Raw genomic sequence first — 5,785 nt, 5'->3', positions numbered from 1 at the left:
AATATTCAAATCTATTGCAGTGTAGATCGGCAAAATGGTCCCTTAACAGACTAAGATAACAGACTTATTATATGTAAAATTAATTTGTCGCCTATCTGCTTTATGTAGATGTTTGGAAAGCTCTGACTCACTCTGTCTAGCCCTCCTCTGCACATTTGTAGTTAACTGAACAGCACTGGCTGTCTGAGGCTTTCTCTTTTTCATGGTTCCTTCAATATTTTCCAACATTCTCAATCTTTCAGTTGTTTTTCCATGTCAATGAGTACAGTCAACTACATTTAGCCATAGTTTCTAGACAAATCCTATTCTAGACAAATCCTGTTCTAGCCAAATCCTATAATCATCATTAAGTATACCTTTTCTTGCAGTCTATAGCTAAGCAGGGTATAAATACTGTTTAGCTGCACTGTTTAAAATTGCCTGGCGCATCACTGTCTCACAAGCTCTAGAGATAACATTCTGACCCAATACATCACCGTCTCTTATTCTAATATGTCTGTAGTCTTCAACCTGTTCTCCTCTCTTCCTTCTCCTCCTCATGTGCCTCTCCTCACTTCTCCCTCCTTCTCTCCTTCTTCTGCTCCTTTACTTTCTTCTTTCCTTCCTTATCTATTTTTACTCTATCCCTCTGCTCCATCTGTCTGGCTGCATTGCATTTAGAACATGCACTTATCTCCTTCACATTTCCCAAATCTGATGTATATCTGCATGTCCCTGTAGGGACTGTCATACATGAACAGTCTGCAGTCCTAAGGACAATGAACCTCTGATTAGCTTCCATCCTTTTACTGACTGACTGATATGGGGGCAGTAGGCTGGGTAGACTTCTGATATATTTTTTTCTCATTATATTTCAGGTGTTTGTTTAAATAAAATCTTATAAAACAGGATGTGCTCAGCCATCCCCTCTACTAGCATTTTCAATTTTTTAGAATATGTCACCATGGAAAATATTAAATATGATCTGATTGTGTTTTCCTCCTACCCGATTCCTTAAAACCTTTGCAGTGTGGATGATAAATTGTTCTATTTTGTTCGTTATTGTGTTTTAGTACCTAGCACACAACAGAATGTGAGACCCTTTTTTTGATTGTATCTTTAATTAATTGCTGATGAACAAAAGCCCATGGTTTACATGTATTTTTATTATAGGTGAAAATAGTTCAATATTTATCTGCTTTACAATTATCAGTTCAGAATTCTGAAAAGACACAGTAACACACACATACACACACACACACAGAGAGAGAGAGAGAGAGAGAGAGAGAGAGAGAGAGAGAGAGAGAGATTCCCATGAATATCCATGAAAATGTTCTACACTATGTCACAACAGTATTCATTTACAAAAGAGTTTTGTAGGATTTTTTTTTGTCTTCCTTCACAGAGTGTAAGTTATGCATGGTTCAAAGAACATAGCAAAACAGTTATCCTTCCTCCCTGTCTATGTAAAACGCAATATAGTAGATAGTTACATATGGTCCTCATCTGTAATCAAAACACCTCGGAGGCAGAAGCATGGGAACAGTTAGGCTGGTGTATATTCTAAGCCAGTCTGGGTTACAGTATGAGAATTCCTTAAAAACAGAGAACAGAGGCAAGCAGTAGATAATTCATTCGACAAATTGAAAATTATTTTAAAGCTTATATTTCACAATCGGCAAATTGAAAACTATTTTAAAGCTTATATTTCACAATTTTATAATCAGCTTCATCAATCATATATCCTTATTTATTTTTATTTTATGTGTATTATTGTTTTGTACCCATATCATACAAAGCCCACAGAAGTTAGAAGAGGGTGGTGAATCCTCTGGAACTGGAGTTATGGACAGTTGTTAGCTGCCATGTGTGTGCTGGGAATTAAAGCCAGGTCCTCTGGAAGAATTACAGTATTCATAACCAATGAGTCAGCTCCAGCCCCCAATTATATGTATTTTAACAAAATTATGCATACTTTATTTAATGTACTTTCTCTCATGGCTTAACTTTTTAATCCCAATTACAAAGCAGTGCTTGCCCCAAGCTTCTGAATACTGATTCTTCTAACCAGTTAAAACAACCTCTGTCATTTGTATGCCATGTCAACAACCACACTGCTGTTAATTGGACTGACAGACTACATGATCTACTCATTCAGTTACTCAGATAAAGAATACTGGAAAAAATGTAAACACAGAATAAGAATTTATATAAAATGGAAAATAAACATACTATTTAACAGAATAAAGAAAACTTGAGGGGCACAAAAATCCCTTTTCTTTAACAGTAAAATGGTTACTTGTGGAGACTCAGGTCTACTGGTGAATGACGGAATTGTTCAAGGCAAAGGGCCAAACTCTCAGGTGTAGAAAGCTGAGTTTAATTTTAAGAGTGGCTCTTTATACCTAATGAGCAGGGTCAGCCAAGGATACAGCATACAAAACATAAATCAAGCAAAGTTCAAAGTAAAGGGTGTTTTTCTTTTCTGTTACTAAACAAAATCTTTCCCAGAGCTCCAGTCCCTGAGAAAGGAAAACACAATTCCATCCCCTATCATTCTTACTATCCCAAGGCAGTGTTCTGCCCTTGACTGGGAGGCAGTGTTCTCCCCTTGACTGGGAGGTGGTGTTCCACCAATGTTCAAACGTTCTCTTGTTTTCAAGAGACAGCTGGACTCTATCTTGTCTTTGATTCACCTTCCACAGAACTGAGCTCCCTCATTTACTTATAATTTATATAGTAATAGTATTATATTTTTAAAGAAAGATACCAATCGTTGCTAACTCAGAAGACAGGTATTTAGTATTTTCTTATTCAAGCTACTTTTTAATCATAACTTTTAGTTTTATTTCACTGTATAAAATGTACATTTTCAGATATACTCATTATTTTGTTTATTATTTTTATTTTATGTATATGAGTGTTGCCTGCATGTGGGTAGGTGCACTCATTTTATACAAAGCCTGCAGAGACAAGGAGGGGCCTTCGAATACCCTGGACATGGGGCTGCAGAAGGTTGTTAGTCACCATGTGGGTGCTGGGAATTGAAACTGAGTCCTCTGGAAGAACAGTAAGTGTTTGTGTTCTTAACCACTCAGCCATCTCTCCCACCCCTATATATTTAAGTTTTCATTAAATTAAACATCTTCTATTTGAAAAAAGTTCAGAGGCTTCTCTCAACATCATAGAAGGTTGTTCTTATTCAAAACCTTCAACAAAATAAATCAACTTAACTTGCATTCAAATAAAATTGCTTAAGAATTTTTATCACCAGGGTTCTCTGGAGACACAAAACTAATATGATGGGAGAGGATTCACTAGAATGGCTTACCTGCTGGAGACTAGGTAGTCCAACTATGACTGTCTGCACAATCAAGAAGGTGAAAATTAGATAGCCACTGAATCAACCTAACTGGATGCTTCAGCAGTCGGGGTCTAGAGATGATGTACTAAAATGTCCCTAGCATTTTCTGGTCTTCTGTTCACATGGAAGGGTAAAGAAGTTGGAGCCTGATGTCAAGTGAGGAGGGCAGGTGCAGCAGTAGGTGTGAGAGATGCACTGAGCAGCAGAAAGTGAAACCAGGGTTAATATTTATTTTTCCATGAACATCTTTATATCTAAACCAGCAGTTCTGAAGTGTCAGTCACTCTTAGGGTTTCCTACACCCAGTCAAGCCCTTTCTGGGAATACTTTACAGACCCACCCTGAAGCATGTCTCTTAGTTAATTCCAGATACTGTCAATTGACAAAGTTAAGGGTCACCAACACTATGGTTAGTTGTATATTCTTTTTCACTTTGAATTTCATTTGAAAAAAATAAAATTTACATTTTTTTCTGATTTTGTACATAATAATATTCTTTAAGTGAGGAAGCAATGAAGCAATATCAAGATGAAACAAATAAACTGGCATTTTAATGAATTCTACTTCACTTATCTTTAGTCATAATCTTAGACTGTGCTGATGGCTGCATGCTGAAGTCTGCATTGTGTGGAAACACTTGTCTTCTGCAATGCCAGCACTATGCAGGCTGAGTCCTGAGAGCAGTCACCTTGCTGAGTCAAGTTAGTTTCATAATGCTGCACATCTTTTGCTACATATGATGAAATGTTTGTAGGGCTCCAAGGGTGGAGATAAGCAGAGGCTTCTGACCTCCAGGGCAGTGTGAATTTATATAGCATCTTTCTCATTGTGGCTGCTAGTTAGTCACACCTGCCTACATTCTGGTGGTTGTCAGGAAGACAGTATGAGTTCCTTTTCCAAATCAAAGCCCCTATCCAGACTCTAGTTACCTCCCATAAGTAGGCTGCAAGCCTGAGGCAAAAGTAAATTTTCAACTATCTAGTGTTGTCAGGCCCCAGGCTAATGTAGTTTTCTCTAACTTACCCATTCTTCCAGAAGATCCAGAGTAACACTTGCTGGGCTCTCTCTCTCTCTCTCTCTCTCTCTCTCTCTCTCTCTCTCTGACTGTCATTCCACATATCCAAAACTTTCTCAGCTGCAATCTCCCTTGTGATTCATCCATCCATTCTCCCACAGTCACTAACCCTCAAAATGTAACTATCCACTGTTTTTCATCTTCCCGTCAGGATTCTGATATTCAAAATCTAATTCCTTATGCACTCTATTTGTTATTAGCCATCTTTTATAGTTCAATAGATTTATATGTCTAATATGTTTGGTAGTATTATTATCCAGTGTTTCTGTAACTAATCAGCAACAACATAGATTTCCCACAACTTATCTTTATCCTTATAACACATTTTTTACCCTCTCAATTCAGATGTTTTCTTTTGATTCCTTGAAGTTTATTTTTACATAGGCTCTCCCTGGGACAAACCTTGAATGTTACTGGAGATCTGGAATTATTTTGTCCTATCTTTTTTTTATTTTAATGTTTTCTTTTTGGTTGAATTTTTGTGCATTCTACACATTTTAATTATATGTAGAGCCCTTCCCATATCTGCAACCCCCATAGCCTATCCATGAAATTTCATGCATTCCATCATATATTTTAAGAGCTATCTATAGTAAAGTTTCTGTACCCAGATATTCCTCAGTGTGATTTCACCCACTGGAGCCTGTTCATCCTACCTAGTATCGCTGCCATAAAGAAAATTAACTTTCCCTCACTCAGCAGTGAACTGCTGCCAGTTGTTCTCCTGCTTATATTTCCTATATAAGTCTATGCTGAGTTTTTGTCTGAGTGGGTTTACAAGGGTCGTGTGTATGCTATCACCATGCTGTAAGTTCATATTACCAAGTTCCCAGAAGCCTTTAAAACTCTGTTTCCTTATCATCATGTACAATCTTTCTTTCCCCTCTTCCATGACAGTCCCTGAGCCCTAGGAGGTAGACTTTTAGTCAAAGAGTCATATCCAGAGACACACACTCTGCCACATCTTATTCTCTACACTTTGACTGTTTGTGCCCTTCTGTGTTCACTGCCCTCTACTGCGTGAGGAAGAGTTGGCTGGCGAGAGTTGAGAGATGCATTAGCAGTCTCACTACCACAGTTCAACATGTTTTGTGAGCCTTAGATGTTGAAGTTCCATTGTAGATGTGGCACTTGGGGCTGGGCGTCTCACAGACATTCATACAGTTATTCTCTGTTTATGAACAGTTGTAGAGCTCTATAAGTCTCCATCTTTTGCAAAAAGAGGCTTTTATGATAAATCTTGGCTGGTCTATAAATATAAGGATCCATTTTAGCATACAGTAAGAAATTGCATTTTTCTAAGGATTTAATTGATGTAGAGTTTTCTCTAGGGTCTATGATCTCTCCAGCCATGTATATTTTGCTAT

Source organism: Nannospalax galili, unplaced genomic scaffold, assembly GCF_000622305.1.
Source record: "Nannospalax galili isolate Female #2095 unplaced genomic scaffold, S.galili_v1.0 scaffold433, whole genome shotgun sequence".
Taxonomy (NCBI): Eukaryota; Metazoa; Chordata; class Mammalia; order Rodentia; family Spalacidae; genus Nannospalax; species Nannospalax galili.
The sequence above is the reverse complement of the archived record's forward strand: the minus strand, read 5'-3'. Positions refer to the sequence as shown.